The sequence below is a fragment of the Notamacropus eugenii genome, chromosome 1 (genome assembly GCF_028372415.1).
Source record: "Notamacropus eugenii isolate mMacEug1 chromosome 1, mMacEug1.pri_v2, whole genome shotgun sequence".
Taxonomy (NCBI): Eukaryota; Metazoa; Chordata; class Mammalia; order Diprotodontia; family Macropodidae; genus Notamacropus; species Notamacropus eugenii.
In genome coordinates, this window is record NC_092872.1 from 687631818 (window position 1) to 687655271 (window position 23454).

The 23454-nt window shown below is 35.2% G+C and overlaps 1 pseudogene; it reads right to left on the bottom strand.

Annotated features, from left to right (window-relative positions):
• Positions 1-18522: 18522 nt before the first annotated feature.
• LOC140528352 (adenylyl cyclase-associated protein 1-like) lies at positions 18523-19947 on the bottom strand (annotated as a pseudogene).
• Positions 19948-23454: the final 3507 nt, after the last annotated feature.

Sequence of the window (23454 nt, forward strand, 5' to 3'; positions counted from 1 at the left end):
GGCTTTTCATTATCATTCTGCATAGGACTCTGTTGCACCCCCACCCTTGATCCCATTAAAACCCCATTTCCCCTGGCTGCTGACCACTCCCATCAAGATCTGTATTCATTCCCATACTGACCCTATCAAGATCTCTGGATTGCCCACCTGCTTCCCCCCCAAGCCCTCCATTGTCTGATATCTCCTGATTGCCTCCAGCTGTTTTCAGCCTTTGACCCTCCTGGGATTCCCTCCTTGGACTTCTCCTCAAGACCCTCCCTAAACCCCTCCTCTGATCACCCAGAACTACCAGACCACCCCCAGATCCCTTCTGTAGTCTTTTCTGTATTTAGTTCCATCTCACCTCCATGAAGGTGCTCAGATTCAATCCAGCTCAGACTCTGTCTGGCTGATATTCTATCTGGCTGATATTCTATCTGGCCTGCTTGTGAATACAAGCATTATAAATGCTTAGGCTCCTTAAGAACCAACCCAAGATGATGAATCTTTAATAAATTTTGTTTTCTTTGCCTTTAAAAAATAAAATAAAATAAAATAAAATGTCCTTGAGCTGAACAATAACCTACCAAATTTCTTAGGACCAATCAAAGGGAGAAAATTATTCCTCTGGTGCTGGAGGTCTTTCAGCAGAGAGACAAACACTAAGGTTGCTATGAAGTGAATTTATTTGGCAACTAGGAGTAGTATCACAGCAAATCTGAGGTCCCTTGTACTTCTGGACTCAAGAGTATTTTGAGATAATACAATTTGTACAACAAAAGGATGCACAATAAAGGAACTAGATTCAGGGACTGCAGTTACTGCATTAGTATTTAGAATCTGTTGGGGTCTCAGATTTTTGTTATCAGATCTAAACAATTGAATAACTATAAAAGGTTTTATTTTAGATGTTCAAAAACATTTTTTTTTGTTTTTGATTTTTTCATGATTTGCAATGAAAATCTATTACATTCTGATTTTAACCCCCTTAAAAGTTTTCTAAGTCTTTTTTGACTTTAATGAAATTCCTTATTTTCTCACCTTACGTTTGAGGGATCATTTAATTTAATTTAATTTGTGTCTATTTAATTAATTGAGAGACAGAATTCCACTCAGGTTAAGTACTCTTACTTTTTGTCCTGTGGTGCAGCTACATTAATTGGTGAGCAAACCCAAATTCATATATATCATCGCATCTGAAACGAACCCAACCAAATAAGCAACACTTTACGTACCATCTAGTCATCTATATTTACTATGTCTTTATCATATTCCTCTCTATATTGCAGTCAATCCCTGTCCCTTTTAACTTTTTTTGGGAAATAACAATCGATTAAAAATTACCATTGCTCAAAACCCTTAGAGCTCCATATATGTGTGTTTCTAAAGGTATATCTGTATAATTATATGCATATAGTTAGATATAGATGGTTATAGAAATACATATTTCCTATTTTTATAACCTATGAGTCCATGGCATCCTCTGAATATTCTGCATTATGAAGAAAAGTTCTATATAACTGATATATATATATGTGTGTGTGTAGATATGTATGTGCACATATGTGTATGTATGTACATATACATACATATACAAATAAATGTACATGTCTCTATGCTTCTATTCATCTTGAGTGCTTATAAAGTATTCCAGCATTCTTTTTGCTCATATTTGTGGAACCATAGTCATGAACATATTTAGAAATTTCCCAGAGTAACTGTGGTCATGCACCTAAAAGTGTTCTCTATTATGGTTCATTTCTCTAAATTTAAAAACACTAGGTGAACAGGAGTTGTATTTTGCATTTTGCAAATCAAACAATAAATAAAAAAGATTTACTTCCACTGTAAAGTAGTATGATGTAGGTAATGTGCTATATTTGGGATCAGAGAATTATAGTTAGGACCCCAACTCTATTGTCATGTTTGGTAAAGTTGACCTAGATAATTTTTGATAAGTCATTTCCCCTTTCTGAGATCTATTTTTTGGTTCCTTCCAGACTGAAAAATTTTATGATTTCCAGACTTGTAAAAATATGTAGATGATAACAAAAATGGAATTAGAATTATGTTCTCAAACAAATTCTTCTTGTCATCCTAGTTTTCATTGTGGTGAATATTACTTTACCTGCTCCTAAGACTCCTTCATCCTGAGTAGTAGAAAAAATAAACTTTTTTGTCCCAAATTTCACCTTTGCTAAGTAACTTAAATGTATATTTTACCTTTGCAATGATTATGTTGAAAACGATTGAGATTTTGTTTTTTCCTTCTACCCCATGTTGTGACTGTTTCATCCTCCAAGAGTGTCAGAATCTTTAGCAGCCACATGGAGAGGTAAAGATGACATGCTCATGAAAGGTCATAAATTCCTGTGATTTTCCCATTGGAAGACTTAGCAGCTTATTACCAACTCTGCCTCTCAGGAGGCTGTACCCTTTCAGGCTCCCACTACTACCATTCAAATCCTCTGGAGTAAATTGACTCCAAAGTGAGTCATTTTCATAGTAAAATAATGGTTGGGTTGGACTTTCTACCCTTCCAGACTCCATCCATTTAAAAATGTTGAGGATATTTAAGGTCTCACAGGAGGAATGTTGGAAAAAGACAAACTACACCATCGGCAGTTTTTGAAAAAAAAACAATAACAAAAAAATGGAAAGTACTAATTGAGAATGATGACAAATTTAGGTTTTGTTGAGAAAGAGAAATGTGCTTTCATTTGAAATTTAATTCATTTTTCTGGTGAACACAAAAGGAAACTCACCCCTTTATATGTATTATTATATGATTTAGAGATAGAAAGGATCTCAGAACATTTTTTCCAAATCTTTTTCTTTCAGAGATGAGGAAATGAAAACTCAGTGAATTGTCCAAGATAACACAACAACAAAGGATTCTGATGCAAAATGTAATGTTCTTTAACCTTTGTTATATTGATCTAAGAACATAGCAAGGCTGATTTTTTTAATCAGCTTTTTCTGAACCCCTTCCACTATCCTAAGCACTGTTCTTTTTAACATATCATAATAAGCCTTTGGAAATGGGTTGAATATTAAAGGCCATCAGGGTGAGAGAAAAAATTCACAATCAAGGGTGAATTAAAACAGATCCATAACAATTGGTCAAGTTTCCTTCCACTTATACTCAGTTTTGGAATGTCAGAATTGCTTTGAATTTATTAGGTTTCTGGGAAGAATTTTTCAATGTGAAAAGAGCTATAGATAATCTACTGTATTTTTGCATTCAAATATTTAAATTAAAATGTTATTTCTTTTCCTTTCAAGACTGCTTCTCATTATAAAGTAAAAGAATTACAGAGCTGGAAAATATCTAAATGATCATTGAGTTCAACAATCTGTTCATTCTATGGTGAAGATCCCACAAAGAGAAATGATGCACCTGAGGTCAATTTAGGAAAAGAAGAAGGAAGAAAGAAAAAGATGAAGAAGAAGAAGAAGAAGAAGAAGAAGAAGAAGAAGAAGAAGAAGAAGAAGAAGAAGAAGAAGAAGAAGAAGAAGGAGGAGGAGGAGGAGGAGGAGGAGGAGGAGGAAGAGAAGGAAGAGGAGAAGAGGAAGAGGACATGGAGAAGGAGGAGGATAAAGAAGAAGTGGGAAAAGGAAAAGAAAAAGAAGAAATGACAGGGGAACTTATTTAATGTTTTGGTAAAATATTATTTCAATTTTTCCTCTTCATTAATCTACTGTTTGCAGTAGTCATGTTGGTGAGTACGGTGAGTTAGTTTAGAAAAGTCATGGTCCCAGCTTTCATAGAAGTTGATGTCTACTTTAATACATTTCTCCATTTCTGAATCTCATCAAACTACCTTCTGCTTCATACATTTGTCTGAAACTGAGAATTATTTCTTTACCTGTTTAACATCTTCCTTTCCCTCATGGTTCAGGTCTTCTCCTCTCTAAACTCTTGTTTTGCTATTTCTAGCTTTGTGCTATCCATCCCCCTCTGAATCTTCCACATCTCTCTTTGTAATCTCTCCTACAGACTGTATTGAACTTTGCTCCATTTATGTATGTATATTCATTACTAAATTCAAGTCAACAAAATATATTTTAATTTTGAACTTGGTACAAGAAAATGTGCTAATTTTTTACAAGATTTAAAATCTTTAAAGAGAAAAAAAGAACTTAACCATTTCCCCATCATCTTTGTAATTTTAGAATCCTACAATATGTTCCTTATAATTTTGTTCTTCAATATTGAAGAAGTATCACCATTTTCTTCCACTGTGGCAGATTGGATCCTTTCTAGGTCAACTAAGATAATCTGCATGAGTTATGTGCCACAGCTCCCACCCCTGCCATTCATCAGCATGTGATGAAGTGCTTTTATATAATTAACTTTCCTGTTTCTCAGTTGATAAGCACAAAATCTATTTTTAATTTTATTCTTGAAACTATACAGTTCTATAGGACCTGAAACAACTTATGATATGATAGCATAGTGTTCAGAAATGAGGGAAAACCTATACCACAATGAGAGATTTGAGGTAGACTTTCATGGTGGCCTTATACACAGCTAGCACTTGATAAATGTATTAAATTGAACTGATATGCTGGATTCCATGCTATATCATAAGTGCATCATTGCTAGACAGTGGTTAATTCTGCTCACAAATCATTGAAGTACATAGTCCTACATTTTGTTTAGATTTTTCATCCTATGGGGTATCTGGAAAAGTATCAAGATAAAATTGATTCTCTATAACAATGTACTTGCTACTAGGTAACTCAGTGGATGACATTCTTCAGTTGAAGAGAGGAAAAGGAAGGAAGGAAGGAAGGAAGGAAGGAAGGAAGGAAGGAAGGAAGGAAGGAAGGAAGGAAGGAAGGAGAGAAGGAGGGAAGGAAGGGAAAAGATTTTAAACAGGTGGGGAGTTCAAACTTTGCTTTAGATACTCATTTACTGATGTGGTCTTCAAAAAGTCATTTAATTTGTTAACTTCAATTTCCTCATCTGTAAAATGGAGATGACAGAACTAATGAAGTTGTTATGAGAATATGACATAATAAATATAGAGATTAAAGATCTGTATAAATTCTGTTATTGTTGTGGTTTTGGTTTTTACTTAGAATTTGAGCATAGGAAAAGAGAGCTTAAAATGGTAATTGTAAGTTAAAAGGGGGTTTGAATGGAACTTTAGAAAAGTTAGATATGATAGAACTTTGAAGAAAATGGAATGAGGATAGAAGGGAATATACTGTTTTTTTATCCAATGGCACATGGCACCTATACAAACACTGACCATTTACGAGGGCATAAAAAGCTCACAATCAAATGCAAAAATGCTGAAATATTCCATTAAATTAGGGGAAAGATCTAACCCTAAAAAGTAAATGGGTCAAAGAACAAGTCATAGAATCAATCAATAATATGTTAAAGTGATGACAACATGGAAACAATATCCTAATAATTAATGTATACAGCTAAAGCAGTATTTAGGGGAATATATATGCTTACATCAATAAAATAAAGAGTAGTTCAATGAATTGTGCATGCAACTAAAAAAAAAGAAACAAGAAAAAGAATAAATTAAATATCTCCAATTAAACATAACGTTGGAAATCCTAAAAATCAAAAGAGAGATTAAGAAAATTGAAAGAAAGAAATTCGTTGAACTAATACATAAAACAAGAAGATGGTTTTATGAACAAAACACAATAAAATGGTTAAATCAATGTTTAGTCTGATTAAAAAAGGAAAGAAGAAAACCAAATTACCAATATTGAAAATGAAATAGGTGAATTCACCAACAATTTATAGGAAAGTAAAACAGTTATTAGGAGCTATTTCACTCAATTATTTACAATTAATTTGATAATCTAAGTGAAATGAATGTTTACAAAACTCTAAATTGCCCACATTAATAGAAGAGGAAATAGATTGCTTAATCCCATCTTATGAAGAGAAGTATATACTCCCTAAGAAAAAAATTAACCAAGACCAGAGGAATTCAAATGTGAATTTTTACTAAACATTTAAAGAACGATTGTTACCAATGCTCTGTAATTAACTTTACAAAAAGGACAAATAAGTACCTACCAAATTCTTTTTATGACACAAATATGGTGCTGACACCTAAATCAGGAAGAGCAGAAACAGAGAAAGAAAATGATAGACCAATTTCCCTAATGAATATTGATGCAAAAATTATAAATGATGTAGCAAGGAGATTACAGCAATACATCACAAGGATCATAATCTATGACCAGATGTGATTTGTACCAGGAATATAAGACTCGTTCAATATTAGCACTATCAGCCTAATTAGCTATATCAATAACAAATCCAGCAGAAATCATATGATTATCTCAATTGATTCTGAAAACACCTTTGACAAAATTCAATACCCATTGCTTTAAAACCAGAAAGCATGAGAATAAATGGAGCTTGCCTCAACATGATAAGTAATATCTATCTAAAACCATTAGAAAGTGTTATCTGTTATTAGGAGAAGCTAGAACCCTTCTGATAAAACCAACAGTGAAACAAGGATGGCTGTTCCCTTGTTCTTGTAATATTTGCTACACAATGAGAAGAGAATCAAGAAACTGAAGGAATTTAAAAAGACAACAAGGAAACAAAACAATTACTCTTTGCAGATGATATGATGGTATGCTTAGTGAATCCTTGAGAATCAGCTTTAAAAAAGTAGTTGAAATAATCAAAGTTGCAAAGATAAATAAACCCACACAAATCATCAGCATTTTTATATATTACTAACCAATCTCAGCAGCAAGAGATAGAAAGAGAAATTCCATTTAAAATAATTGTAGACATCATATTATAAAATGTTTTAAAGCCTACCTGCCAAGAAGTACCCAGAAATTATATGATTACAATTACAAAACACTTTCAACATGCAAAAAGTCAGATCTAAACAATTGGAAATCTATAAATTGTTCATGGGTAGGCCAAGTAAATATAATGAAAATGATAATTATACCTAAATTATCATAGTACCAAAAGTATTACATAGAGCTAGGAAAAATAAAAACAAATTCATCTAGAAGAATAAAAGGTAAAGAATTGAGGGAATACTTTTTGTAAAGAAAAGAAAGGTGACCTAGCAGTATCAGATCTCAAACTATATTAAAAAGGGGCTAATAATCAAAACAATCTCTTTACTTGCTAAGAAATAGAGTGGTCAATTAGTTGAATAGATTAGGTACATAATAAATTGTATTAAAAGGCCATATTAATTTGGTGTTTAATAAACCCAAACGTAAGCTTTTATGACAAAAATTCATTATTTAATAAAACTGCCAGGGAAACTGGAAAACAGTGTGACAAAAACTAGGTACAGAGCATACCAGATACCACCATAAGGTCAAAATGCATACTTAATTTAGACATATAGGGTAATACCATAAGCAAAGTAAGAGAACATGGAATAGTTTATGTGTGAAATCCACATACAAAGGAAGAACTTAGGACTAAACAAGATATAAGAAGCATTATAAAATATAAAATTAATAATTTTGATCATAAAATTAAAAAAATCTTGTACAAGCAAAACAAATACAAACAAACAGGAAAAAAGTAGACAATTGGGGAAATGTTTTCAAGGCTCATTTCTCAAATATGTAGAAAAATAAGTGAAATTTATAAAAAAAAAAGAGTCATTTCCCAGTTGATAAAAGGCCAAATGACATGAACATACAGTTTTCAGATGAAGAAATCAAAGCTACATATAGTCATATAACAATGCTCTAAATAATACCTCTTACTTCTCAGACTGAGTAATATAATAGAAGAGGGAAATGATAATTGTTATGGGATGTGTTAGAATTGGGACATTAATATACTATTGGTTTAGTTGTGAAATGATTCAACCATTCTGGAGAGCAATTTAGAACTATATCCAAAGGGCTATAAAACTGTGTCTACCATTTAATCCTGCAATACTACCACTAGGTCTGTATTCCAAAGAGATCAAATAGAAAGGGAAAAGTCCTATTTGCATACAAAAACATTTGTACAGCAGTTTTGTTAGTGGTGGCAAAGAACTGGAAATTGAACTCTCATCAGTTTTGGAATGCATGAATGACATGTGGGCATTGAATGCTACTGTGCCATAAAACATGATGAGCAGGATGATTTCAGAAATATCCTGGAAAATTTATATTTACTGATACAGAGTGAAGTAAGCAGAATAAGAACATTGTACACAGTAACTGCAATGCAATATTGTATGATGATCTATTGTGAATAACATCCCTATTCTCAGCAAATCATGATCCAAGACCATCCCAAAGGACTCAAGATGAAAAATACTACCTTCAGAGAAATAACTGATGGCATCTGAATACAGACTAGAACATACTATTCCCCCTCTCTCTCCCTCCCTCTCTTTCTTTCTCTCTGTCTCTCTCTCTTTCTCCTCTCTCACTTCATTTCTTTCCTTCTTTCTTTCCTTCCTTTTCTCTTTCTCTTTGTATCTTTCTTCCTTATTATTTTTTTCCACAAAGGGACTAATATGGAAATGTTTTACATGATTGCTAATGTATAAAATATATCTGATTGCTTAAAATCTCAAGGAGGTGAGATGGAAGGGAGGGATAGAATTTATATCTCAAAATTTTAAAAAAATTGTTTTTACGTATAATTGGGGAAAATAAAAATATTATTTAAACAGACACGACAATTCTGATTACAATGGTTAACCACTTTAGGATATGGAGACTTCTTTAATGAACCTAGTGAGTATAATTTGACTTCCTATATTTTTTTAATTTCATAGTATCACATTATAGTTGAAAGGAATTATGCCAACTCTTCTTTACTATTATCATTTTGCTACTTATAATCCTTGCTCAGTGTCACAGGGCTAAATATCATGAATAATAGCTCTTCTGTAAATCTCCAAAATGGATAAATGATAACCATTGAATTCCACTTGGAAGAAACCCCAGAATTTATCTTCTTTGGAAGCTTTAGAGTAAGAAAGAATAAAAGGAGTACCATCAGCCTTTCGGTAGGCATGGGATGGAGGTTGATAGCAACAGTTGTCTAGTGAGGCAATATCTGGCAATGAAAGCATGAAATTGTTGTTGTTTTCTGTCTCTGATGTGGTTATTATTTCCTGATCTGTGGATAAATACTGGAGACAAAATAGGCCAGGCTAGGACTTTATGAGCTTTGGAAAATCCTAGAAAAGCCATTGGAGAATCAACACCTGGAATTTATAGGTAGGTCTGCTAATAATGAATACAGGTGAGTTTAGTGAGGATCAACCCTGAGGAGTGAATCATTTAACTCTGTATAGCATTAAATAGAGGTAGTAAGGTAGATGTTACATCTTTCAAGTAATGCATTTGCCTATCAGGTATGACAAACCAAAGATTAAACTTAGGTGACTGTTTGATTGATACCATTTTAATTTTAAGCACAGAGAGCTCAGGTACTGAGTATTTAAAGGGGAAAGGGGGCACCCCTTTTTTGGGAGAGAGAGAAGAGGAGCATTCTTCTTCTTCATGTTATATATACGGTCTTATTCTATCCCATTCTATTCCAAAGGTTAAAACAAATCACCAAAATAAGAATCTTCTTTAGCTAGTGGTCCTTCATTATCTACTGAATGGTCTCTAGTTCATTAATTTCTAAAAGAAGTCATTGAATTTTTTTACACTACTAATTTTTGGAATTAGTATCAACCAGAAATTGTCATCTGAAATTTACAAACATCATTACTAGTTCTGTCATCTGGTAGGCAGAAAATGAATAGAAATTCCCTACTGCATGACTTATTTTTTTTCATATCCTCTAAGATATTAATTATATCTACACCTATGTCTACTAGACTTCAGACTAAACCTCCTTAATTCATCAACCAATCTTAATATGGCCTTGTGTTCTGGATCTATTTTTCCTTTGGATTACCAATAATTTATGATTTCCTTCCTTTACTGCCTACTCATGAGGAAGGAGAGTACTCCAGTTATTTACTCTGAGAGAATTCTACAACATAAAGAATATAGCTCACCTGTGAGAAGAATTTAGAATGATCCAGTCATCATTCGTTTAGATACCAATGATTGTTTCATACTGCATTCTCATTTGATTAATTGAAACTTGTGATTCTGTCTACTTTTTTCAATTGTCACTCTGTGTATATTTTACTTTTAGTATATTGTTTTCCTTATCTGTCACTTTGCACACAGCAAATAATTTGAACACCTTTATAACATGAGACAAATGTGTTAAAAAATTCCCCAGTGGATTTCACTGTGTCATTTTTTAATGAAAGAAATTGTTTCTTAATTTTTACATTTATTCTACTGTCATTTCCTTACTAGGAAATTTTTAGTGTAATTTTTTAAACATGCTGGTTTTTAAATACATTGATCAATCTTGAAGAAGAGAGTGATAGAAATGTTCAAATCATGCAAAGACAAAGTGAATCATTAATTGTCCAATACAAACAGTTGTATTTTGACAAATAGTGAAATCCAGTTACATCAGATAGTCTGAAATATAAATAGAATGTGATAGTAGCTACACTGAGCTTTCTTTAATAATTTTACTTGATTCTGCCTTTCACACAAATATCTTTCGTTATTTTATGTGATGTAATAGCAATGAACAAGATTTTGTATAACTGATTTCTAGTCCCAGTTGTACTCCTCTTATTTTAAAGGAGCTACTCCAACTTTTAAAATTTGTTTCCTCTTCTCTAAAAGGATGAGTTTGAGGTAGAAGATTTCTAAGGTCCCTTCCAGTCTTAATATTTTATATTCTAAGTATACTTCTGCTTCTTATTTTGTAAGTTTTAAATTCTGTTCTAGTTTCCAGTGTTGCAATGCCCCTCCTAATTCTACCATTCTTTATTTATACCTTTTGCATTCTATGTTTCACTACAGCTTCCAACTTCAATATTTGGTAATTTAATGTCCCTTACATATTTAATAAAATATGAGCATTTCATATTGTGTAAATGCTAGTTAATTCTGAACTCATGGTCAGAGTCAAAGCAATATTGCTTCTCTTTTATCCTATACTTTTTGCAAATGATGTTTTGACTGCAACAGCTTAATAAACAGAAAATTTAATTTTGGTAAAAAAACAGACTCAGAATTTTGAGAGCCTGAATGAAACTGAGAGTTCATGTAGCATAAACCTTAAGTTTTCAGATGAAGATTTGATAACTTAGAGAAGGTCTTGAATCCTCAAAGATTTTACTAAACTTTTTCAATATAGGAGGAGTTAAACAATCAGGTAAGATTTTATGAAGATATTCCACCTATAAAAAAAGTTGTTTCCAAATTCCATCTGCAACTTGGGAAGTTAGAGGGCAGAAAACTGCCATTTCAGGATAATTAAATAAGCAATTGACACCTCATTATACAAACAAATGTCTAAATTATTCTCTATCTCCTCATACCATTCCACCCCATTTTTTAAAAAAAACAAAACATGTTGCCAGGTTTAAATTAGCTTTCTCAGTTGAAATCAGCAGTCTTAATCTGCAATTGAAATCCATCCAATTAAACAATAGATTGCCTGGAATTAATTGTAATTGATGTTTCAAACTAAATGGGAGAAATTGCTGATCAGAATCTACTAAAATAAATATGGCATTGCTTTTTACTTGGAAATCCATGGAGCTGCATTGCTGGAAGTGGTACTTGCCCCTAGAAATGTGATGCATTGGCAGTACAAAGGGCTGAAAATGGACCTCCAAATTTTATATTCAGATGAGCAGAAGAGCTAGGATGAAGTTGTAGCTTACCATCCTAAACCTGCAATAGAATTTTTACTCTTTGGTTAATAAGAAATGACATGATCTCCTAATATTGCCATGTTAGTCATACTATGTATAGACAGAAATATTTGATCCAAAGTGTTGTAATGTAGCACAGTCAGAGTGACTGAATCCTGGGTCCTATAGCAAGCATACTACAGAAAGAACTGGTGATTCATTTGTGCTATCTCACTATCACATTGTCATTTGGCAGCATGTTATCTATTTCTAGTCTCAGTGTAGGTAATAGTGTATAGGGCAGCATTATAACTCACTGTTTTGCATGACAGAAACATTGATTTGCTAAGAATAGATTGCAAAAGCAGTGTAAGGTAGCAGATCAGTGCAATGGTTGGAAGGAACCTGCAGAAAGGTGAACAGAGATCAATACTGACACAGTGCATTTCCTCTTCTTAACATGGGAATCATTACACATATGGAAAGGCCATTGATATGGAAGTGAAGAGCAGAGGCCCCGGATCTAGCTCTGATTCTTGCCTAGCTGGGTGATCTTATTTCTTTCACTTCAATCAAAGACTCTGAAATTAGAACTGGAAAGGTATTTGAGATCTTCACATCTAGAACACCAATCAACAGATGAGAAGACTGAGAGGCACAGGTGAAAAGACTTTGTAATGATGACAGAGATAAATAAATGAGTAGATATTTAAAAAGGCCTACTCTGAAGCCAACTCTTCTACTGGTTCTTGAACATCATGCTGTCCTTATCTTTAAAGTCTGCCATAATTAAGCAAACAAATAACAACAAAGTAGACATGTATGGATGCATATATGCACATGTATGTACATATATATACATTTGTATGTATACTCATATGTATACTCACCTTCAACTTGTGTATATATCAGTGTGTTAAACCATTTGATTCTCAAAGCAAACCTGAGAGGTGTTATTATTAGCCCTTTTTATAGATGAAGGCATTGAGGCTCAGACAGGTTAAATGAATTGTCTAGTTTTACCAAAATGATAAGTGTCTGAAACAGCATTTAAACTGCTAACTTGTTAACTACGAGTACTATATTTTTTCTGTTTCTGCACTTAGACATCACAATGTATGTTAATAAATGCATATTGTCACATGAATATATGCATGTACATAAGTATGTAGGTATGTATATATGTGAACATACATGTATGCTTATATAATACTACATTAATATAAACGTATATACATGAGCTCATGTATGTGAATATAGATCTGATCATGTCATTCGTGCTCCAAAATCTTCAGGGGTTTCCTATTGCCTGACAAATTAATTGTTTTAATTGGCATTTAGCATCCTCTGTGACATACTTGCCCTTCAATTTGATAAAAAATATACTAGGAATTTTCAGTGTCCAAGCTACTGTAGTAAGTGACAAAGATAAAAAGAAAAACTAAAACTACAAATGTGGTTTTCTTGCTGGTGGTTGTCTTAGCACAAGGCAGATTGTAGGAGTGAAGTTCTTTTACCTTTATAGCAAATGGTAGAACAATATAGAGAAACTGTGACCAATCAGACAAATTTCATTCTTTCGTATACTGTGATTTTCTCATATATGTTAGTTGCCAAAACAGGAGAATTTTGAAAGAATTTGAAGAAGCAACTTTCTGATATTTTCTAAAATTATCATGATAGTCACTATAAAAAAAAAAAAAAACCCAAAACAATCCTAAAGTTAATTCCATCCAACAACAAAGGATAATGATTAGGTATATACTGTATGGAAACCACTTACAAAAGATACAATATTTTTGTTAGTATTCACCTTCTCTACTTACAGCTTATTTTCTGATAGGAAGATAATATATGGACAGAGAAGTATTCTTTAGTTGTATTCTATTTCGTTAATGGGAATGACATAATTTCTTCATATTGGTACTAATAGTCACACTATGTATAGATAGGGATATTTGATCCAATATATTGTAAAGTGCACTATACAATGCATTTTATGAAATGTATTATAACATGCAGTAGATGATAATATAATAAATGTGGTCAGAATGACTGAGGCCTAAGTCTTAGAGCTAGCATACTGCATATAGAATTGATGAGAATAAGATACGGACACAAAAGTACATGCTTTTTTGTCTCCATAGTCAAAAGCAAAGTATGTTTTGAGTCTCATGGAGAAATGGTAACTTTCTACACATGTGCAATGTAAGATGATGTATGAAACAGAGAAGTATTTTTAAAGGAGGTGGAAATTTAATTAGATTTTAGCATGAGAAGTAGAAGGAAAATCAGTAGGTAAAGATGGGTAGGAATTTCTATATGTGGTAAAAATAATGAGTAAATGCACAGAGGCAAGAAAGCATAGTGCTTGTAATGAGGTAAAGGGGTGATTGGGGACCCTAAGATACCGACAGTCCGGGTTGTGCTCGAATGAATTCGACTCAAGCCTTCTTAAAGCCAAAGGAAACAATGTTTATTAAAGATTTCCCAAAGTGGGTTGCCTCTTAAGGAGCCTAAGCATTTGTGAAGCTTGTATTCACAAGCAGGCCAGATGGAATCCCAGCTAGACAGAGTCTGAGCTGGATTGAATCTGAGAGCCTTCATGGAGGCAAGATGGAACTTAAATACAGAAAACGGTATAGGAGGGATCTGGGCGGGGGGGGGGGGGGGGGGGGGGGGGGGGGGGCGGTAGTCCAAAGTGATGGGAGGAGGGGTTTAGGAAGGGTTTTGAGGAGAAGTCCAAGGAGGGTCAAAGGCTGGAAACAGCTGGAGGCTATCAGGAGATAGCAGACAATGGAGGGTTAGGGTGGGAAGCAGGTGGAGCAATAGAGAGACCTTGACAGGGGCATTATGTGGATGGATACAGATCTTGATGGGAGTGGTCGGCAGCCTGGGGAATTGGGTTTTGATGGGATCAAGGATGGGGGGGTGCAACAGAGACCTGAGTAGAATGATAATGAAAAGCCCATGGGCTTCCTAAGACTGCCAGAACAAATGGGAAGATTAGATTTGAATAAGAAAGACCAGATTAAGCAGGAAGATTCAAGAGGAGTTCAAGGAGGCTCCCAGAGTCTGAATCCCTTCACTTGTACTAAAGAAGCTGAGTAGGTTAGATTAGTTAGTGGAAGAACTGCATGAAGGGAGGGCAATGTGAGAGACATGATCATTCTAAACAAAGAATAGTACTTGTTTTGAAGCCAGGTAAGTTCTTTAGCCAATTATTCTGCATTCCTAATGAATGGGTCCCTCCACAATGGACAGTACACTTTCCCAGAGAAATGCAGAGCTTTTTATGCTGTTCCCTATTAGAGTCTCTCTTTCCCTCCCCCTCTCCCCCACTCTCCATTGACTAGATTCAACCTCCTGAACCTCCCACTTCATGTTCTCCTCCCTGACGGGTTCCCCCTCAAACATCTTGTTAAGCATGTGTCCAGTCTTCCTACCTCTTACCTAATCAGAAGCCTGGTTCTGCTCTCTAATTAGAACTAGTCACCTCTGACTTACATTCTGCTATCCCTTAAAGCTGGGAGGAGCTTTAAGCCTGTGGAAAAAGAATTCCTTTCTTTCCCACAGCAGCAAGGCTATTCACATTTGGTGAATGGGGAAATTGAGACAGAAAGTTCAAGTGACTTGCAAAAGGTCCTCTAGCTAGTAAATGCCAGAGTCCTGTCTGCCTTGTTTCAAATCCCCAACAAGAAGGTCTATCTTATGGGAGTACATTTCGATTTCTTCTTCTTCTTTTTTTTTTTTTTTTGGATCCAGAGAATACAGTGAAAGACAGTGTATATGATAAAAGTCATATTGAAAAAGATTTTTGCTCAGTATAAAGAGTGCTTGGTGGGAACAAAATCAATACAATTAAGTAAACAGCAAGACTTCCTTATAATTAGAACTGTCCTAAGGCTAAATGGCATTCCTTAAAATGTAGTGACTTTTCTGTGGTGGAGATGTTCAAGTGGATATTGGATGACCACTTCTCAGAAATAATATTGAGGGGATTCTTGGCTGGTGAACATCATTCTTACATGACCTCAAAGCTTCCTTCTAATTATCAGTGCTCTAATTTGGGGATCACATTGAATTAGATGTACTAGAAGTTTGTGCAAAGGAATTGAATTCTGTGTTTAATAACTTCAAATGGATTCTTAATTTTACTTATCTCCAACTTTTTACTTCCATATAACTTTGGAAAAACCTATATTTCCTCTGAAAAGAGTTTCACCAGAGATATGAACTGGTAGTTTACTTAGTGTTACTAGGAGTAGTAACAATAACAATGAACTTTATATACATAACCTTCTCCTAAGGGTATAGCCATCCTTCTGTGAAATTCCACCCAGGAATCCCTGGTAATATTTTTATTTTCTATATGAAAAAAAGAAAAGTACAATGCCTAGTTTTTAACTCTCAGCTTATAATCAACAGTTCCTTTGATTAAATTCCTGGGACTGCTGAACTGTTTGCTTCAGAAACCTGCTCTGTTTGCTAAACTGTTCTGTGGAGAGATTCATAGCAGTTGAACAAACTTGGAAAAGGTCCTGTGTAACAAACGGAAAGACTGGGATGTGAATCGAGATCAAGTGATGCTACAACCTATTGAGATGGATTGGAGACCTTGGAGAGTTGTCAGTTGTTTCATCTAATAGGTTTGGACTGAGCTTTCTGCTTAGGGAAAAGTGGCATCCCTTACCTATATTACTTCCTGAAGTAAGAGAAATGTTCCCTGGGGTGGTGTAGCACCATCTCAGTTCTTTCCCTGATGAATGTTTTCCAAAAATATTCTTTTCAGGTCTGGTCGTTGCATAGATTTACATCTACAAGGAATTATAGTTTTCACTTAACGTTTGGTTCGTGATCAGATCTGATTAGCATTTGGGACAAATTTACCATTATGTTAATTTTCATGAATATTCATATAAACAATAGTGTTTTTTTTCTTTCACTGGAATATGAAGTACAGCTTCATTTATTACTTATTTTGAAAAGGTCTGAGATAAGAGTGCCTTTGTAACCCTTTTTCCATGAGGAGATCCAAAGTTAAGAGAATCCCTACAGATGAACACATGCACACATATGCACCCACATACACACATACATATATACATAATATACACACACTTACATAAAAGTACAGTATCAATAATAAATATCTTATCATATTGTGATAGCTATATTGAATGTAGAAATGAGGTTGTTTTGGAGAAAATCGATTCACTACTCTTGGCCTGAATTTCTCAACTCAAAAGTGTAGATAATAAAAAATAATTTCCCATACATACAGAATAGAGTAGTTGCAAAAAATATATATTTTAATGGGCCCCTAAATACTTTAGAGAGATTAGCTGGTAGTTTTACTAGTATTACTATTATTAGAAACAATAATAATGAACTTTATACACACAAATTTCACATATAGGAAAGCTTTTAGAAACACAGCGAATGTATAAAGTTGAGTTTCTCTCAACTCATAGATCAGGAGATCTATGTTCTAATTTCATCTTCCTATTAACATTTAATCCACCTGAATGTAGAGACTGTTGAATTTTTTTCATGTCTTTTTTTTTTCAAGTTGGCATTAACTTTATTCTAGTTTCTGTATAATTTTAAGTACGTAAAGGTTTATTCCCACAAGCTTCAGGAATGGGCAGAAGTCACAGGACAATCCCCCCACTCCAAAAGTTTAAAAAAGATTCCATATTTTAGTAAATATTCTAAAGGGAAAATAAAAAACATTTATACATAGGAAAAGCTGTTCAAGGCCTGAAACCATCAAGTTCAAGCCTATGCAACAGCCTGTATTGGAGGCTTCATGCTTCTGTTCAGTATATAAACAAAAGCTATAAGAATCCCAGCAAAGAAAAAAGGTGAAACCGTTTAGGGACGAGGGGAAGGTGGGCGCCAAGAAATGTGGCATGAGCGAAGACAATTCTGAAAGAATAGATGACAGGCACCTGTCAAGATTCATAATAGTTAATGGAAGGGAAGAAGGAATGCCAGATTCCTTGGAATGATTTTTAAAAAACTTTTCTGAAGGGAGGTGTTTGGCCAACACCCCAAAAGCTCACATGAAGAGGACCCAGCTTTCACCTAACTGCTGTAGGGTGGACTGTCTGTTGTAGACCCAACTTCCTCAGGCAGCTGGTACAAGGGAACCTCTTGGCATGGCACAGACAGAATGAGAGAACGTGGATAAAAGGAATGCTATCAGGGAAATAAGTTGGCTCGGAATGTTGTGTGCCTGAGTGTCGGCCTTTTGTCCAGGGCAGCCACATCACTGGGCCCTGGAACATCACTTGGTGCCAGTGAATTAGTTTGGTTAGAATATCTAGCTGGGGTTACATGTCAGCTTCCACTACCTTCCTGAAAAGCATTACCAAAAGGCCCGACCCTTGCAGGAACAACCTGGTCCATTCATCCAGAGGGAGCCATGTGCATCTCCCTTTCCAAAGCTGAAGCCCATATGAAAGGGTCTCGAGTTCACCACCAAGGGGGGATTAGTGATGTGGTTCAAGCTGACACAGAAAAGATACACCTTCCTACAGATCACATGCAGATGCCCAGCTGACCAGCTACCCCACCCCACATCTCAGCCTGAGGTATATATATATATATATATATATATATATATATATATATATATATATATATATATATATATATATATATATATATAATGTATATATACAGGCAGGTAGCTGTACTTCTCCAAGGAAACAGAAGCCTTTAAGAGCAGAAAGGCAGAGGAAATCTAGAAGAGAATCATCTGAATGCAGGCGTATCCCATGATTTGAGGGGGAGAGCACAGGATCTAGTGGCATGCTGCTTATCCAGCAATTTTGGTCACTGTGGTAACCAACTTCTGCCCATTCCACAGTGTCTTGAACTGCTCAGGGACAGAGAATTCCTTAAAGTCGCCACTTTCTGTGAGAATGAAGACATTCATTTCAGAAGACTTGGCAGTGACTATCTCATAGTCCAGAGAATTCTTGCTCAGGTACACATGGCAGCCATCTGTCTTCTTGATGGAAATAGCTGGCACTTTGCACATCACCTGAACTTTGATGTCTTTGCTGTTTATGATGTCCACAATCCCAACGACGTCATCAAACAGCAGGCCAAGCTTCTTACAGTTATCTAATGTGATGGAACTGATTTTGCCCTTGATATGGAGTGTAGAACTCACACACTTGTATATGTAAGCCACCTGCTTCAGCTCTGTGTCATTTATCACTAGGTTGGAAACATTCTCCTGGTTTTCCACTCTCCACTTTTTGCCCTCCAGCTCCAGCACTGGCGGTTCCTTCTTGGCAGCTAGTTTGGGAGTGGCTCCGCCAGCTGGCTTGGGAGCTGTGAAAGGCTTGAGGCCACTGCGCACGGGTCCACTCTGGCTCTTTAAGGCTGAATTCTTATGAGTCTTCATGTCATCTGATACATATTTCAGAGCATGTGTGATTCCCTTTCCCTGATTAATCTGAGCAAAGAGTGCCGACCAAGAAGCAGACTCATCAGAGCCAGAACTCGTGAGGATGGGGGGAGGAGGAGGTCTAGGTGGTGGGGGAGGAGGGGTTGAGCCAGCTGAGGGGCCTGACAATGTGCAACTCAGTTTTTTGCTGTGGGTCCCGTTTTGCTCCAGGCTAGAACAGTGGTATGGTACTCCTTAATGTATGCCTGCAGCTCAGTCCGGATAGTCATGTAAGCTTTTACCCACTCCACATGCTTCTTATCCACATCTTTGAATTCCTTGAGCACCTGGTTTGTATAAAACACGGCAGCATCATTCGTTTCCTTCACATAAGGGCCAGGCTTTGGTGCCATGGCCACCCAGCCCAAAGCGGGGATGCTCTCACTGACAACCAAGAGGTGATTGAACAATTTGCTGCCTTGGTTCTTCTCCCTAAAAGCTTGGACCTCCTGGATCTGCTCGGAGATAGGTGCCAGGAAGGACAAAAGCTTATTCCCATCTGGCTGCCGTCACTGAGAGGCTGTCACCAGAAGAGAGCGTTCAATCTTCAGACCTGTGTGGACCATCTCAGCATGTTTCTGAACATCTCCTCCAATTTCTCCGCTGATCTTTAAATAGTCTGCTACTGGGCCAACAAGCAGAGTCAAAAGCTTCCACATACAGACCTCCTCCTCCTTTTGGAGAACTGTCTCCACACCCTCTGTGCATGCCAGACAAGTGGGATACTGCTTCTAGTCGGCCCACTGCCTTCTCCAACCTCTCCACCACAGTTTGCATAACAGCCATAGTTCAGCACCTCTGTCCTCTGTCAGTCTCAGCTGTTGCCTGTTCTCAGCCACCTTTCATGTCTTTCTAAACACAATATCTGGGAGAGCATATGATAATAATAATGTTAAATGTTAGTATTTAAATAGGGGTCAAGTTTTGCAAAATGACAGGTATACTTTTTTTATTTGATCTTCACAATATTATGAAGCTACTGTGCTGTCAGTATCACCATTTTACAAAAGAGGAAAATGAATTTGAGAGAGGTTAATTTATTTGCTCCTGATCAAACAGCTAGTATTTGAGGTAGGAAATGAGATCTTCCTAAATCCACTTCCAATACTCTTTCCCCTGCCCTTAACATTTAAGGGGTGAGGATTGAGACTAAGCATATGATCTCATGATTTCATTACCTAGAGAACTTTTAGGTAAGGAAACTTCTCTACTGAAGGAAGCTAGGAACTTTCTATGCATTTTTGAGTCTTTAAGAGGTTCTTAGGGGTAATGAGAGGATAAGGAGCTAGTGCAGGCTGACAGGAACAGCATGTGTCAGAGGAAAGATGAATCCAAGTCTTGCTGGCTTTGAGGCTGACTCTCTGTGGACTATATCATGCTTCCTTGGATAAAACAGGTATTTAATCAAATCTTGAATTGAACTGAATTGAATTTACTCATCATGCTATTAGACATCCTGAGAAGCAAGTGAATCAAATAGAGTTAATTCAGATTTCACAAGCAAATAAGCAAAATAGAATTCTGTGTACAAGATTACTAATATTTCCAGTGGCACTTAAACAGATTGCCTGGTAGCAGTCTTGGAATTTGTTTGTGTAGAACTTTTATGTTGATTTGGTTGACTGTTTAACGGTATTTACTGTTTATTTTGACATATATAAAAGCAAATTTCCTGATTTTTTTTAACTTTTGCGTTTTAGCTGGCTTCATAAATATACGTAGAAATATTAAGCTTTAGAACAGAATGAAGACTGAATATAGATTTTAAAAAATCTGGCATATATGATTGACCATAGAATATAGAACTATAGATCATATAATGTAAGAGATGGAAAGTACCTGCCATGGATCATAGACTGTTGGGACTTAGAGGTACCTATGAAATCACTCAAGTTTACCCTTTCCTTTGTCTAGTTGAGAAGTCCTGAGCACAGAACTTACTTTAGAAAACATGACTGCAGGAGCTAAATCAGTTACATTACTTTTTCCCTCTACATTAAAATAGGTCTTGACTCAATTATGTGCGTTATCAATTTAGAATTGGAAGATACCTTAGGTCACCTAGAACAATCATTTTTTTTAACTTTTCTGAAGAAGAAACATCCACAAAGAAATTAAGAAATCCTCACATTCTCTAAGTAATAAAGGTCAGGTCTGGCATTTGAAGCTAGTCCCTTGAAGCCAAATCCCAACATCTGTTGTGCTCTGTGGTCTCTGTGGTTATGACATCATCTTAAGCATCATTCAGTTCTAATTAACACAAAGCATTTACAAGTTACCATGCTAAGTATGGGAAATTATATATGTCAAGATACCAGTAATGTCATTGAGAAGCTTAAAATTTAGATGGGGTGACAGATTATGCCATATACATACATATATACATGTATATAGACATATAAACACATATATGCACAATCTACATTTGTATGCATGTATGCATCTGTGTATTATATAGATATGCATATGTTTACTATGTAAATATACATATATATGCATACATATGTACATACATTCATATGCATATGTATGTCTATATCTCTATGTATAGATACCCACATACGTATATACATACACATACACACATATATATAGGAGTAGTAAAATGTCATTGGAGGAAAAATCTATGATGAGGGGGGAACAGAGGGGATTACTAGACAGTATTACAATGAAACCTGAGTGTGTCAGACATAGGTAAGTAGACAAAAGAAAGAAGAAAGTGGGAATGATCAAAATTTAAAAAGAAAAATTGTTTCTATCCACAAAATATCAAAGAATAAATAAATGTTGTTAAAACTGATCATTTAAAGAAGGAAGAAAAGTGTATTGAGGACGCCCTTCATTAAATAGACTAAGAAATTCGCAAATTTTTTTGTTGGTTATCTTTTTATTTATTTTCCCTGTAGACAGTGAGACACAATTAAAAAAAAAAACTTTAAGGGGGCATACAAAGTGGTATTTTTATTTTTTCTAAACTTTTTAATATTACTTACATATTTTGTTTTCATAGAGTCTTCATCTCTGAACATTATTTCTTTCCTGTAACTAGCCTTTTTTTTTTTTTTGTGACAAATGAGGGGAGAGAGAAAGAGAAGAAAACAAAACAGACTTCAGCAAACTTAGCCAATGTATCAATCTACCCTCATTTTATAGCCCCTTCCAGGCCTGGAGGAACATGTATTGTCATCTTTTCTTTAGGGAAAATTTGATCATTACATTGTTATCATAGGTCTTTCCATTTATATCGTAGTAATCTGTGAGCATATTGTTTTTCTGCACTGCTTACTTCATTCTTCATCAGTTTGTATATATCTTTCCATTGTAAACACTTAGAAAATGTTTTTTTTTTTTCACTCCTTCAATCATTTCCATATTTTGCTTGACATTTCATGCTCATTATTTCATCCATGGCTATAATATGTTGCTGTATTAATACACAACAATTTGTTTAACTATTCCCCATTTTCTGAGTATTTAACCTTTTTTTCAAGTTCTCTGTTACCAAAAAAGTGCTGTGAGGAAATATTTTTGTATGTAAAGCATTTTTTTTCTTTTTTGTCTTTGGCCCATTTATACGGTGTATATGCTAAGCTTTTGGAATCTCTGGATCAAAGGATATGGATATTTGATTTCTGAATTATTTTAATATTTGTTTTAGAATTTTAACAGCTTAAAAATGTTATGTTTTAGGAAAACCAATCTTGTCATTGCATGCAGGTAGGATGGGGGAGGGGAGAGATCATAGCCAGGGAGACTAGTTAGTTAATTATTGCAGTGGACATGGCAGGTCAATCAATCATGAAGCAAGCACTCACTGGGTGCCAAGCATAGTGCTAAGTTACAGGGATAAAAATAAGGGAAAAAACACAGTTCTTAATCTCGTGGAACTCCCACTCAAGTGGAAGGAGAAAATAGGCAAATAACTATTTTTATACCAGTGATAGGCAGGGAAAATGAAAGGTAATGTCAGATGAAAGATTTTGGATAGGGAGGGAAGGGAGAAGACAGAGTAAGACTTCTTGAAAGTGTAGATGAATTGGACCCTTCATTTGAGTCATAACAGTGGAAATGGGGAGGATAGAATGGGCATGAGATATTATAAAGAAAGGATTAGCTGGTATGGCCTGAATTTTAGAAGAATGGATAATGGAGAGGATATATAAATGTTGTTTTCAAACCTGACTGATTGAGAAAAAAGTGGATGCCAGACAGAAATCTTTAGTTTTGCTATATTTGATTTGTCAGGATACATACATAAAAAAGACTTAGTAGGTACTTGAGACATAAGATAAT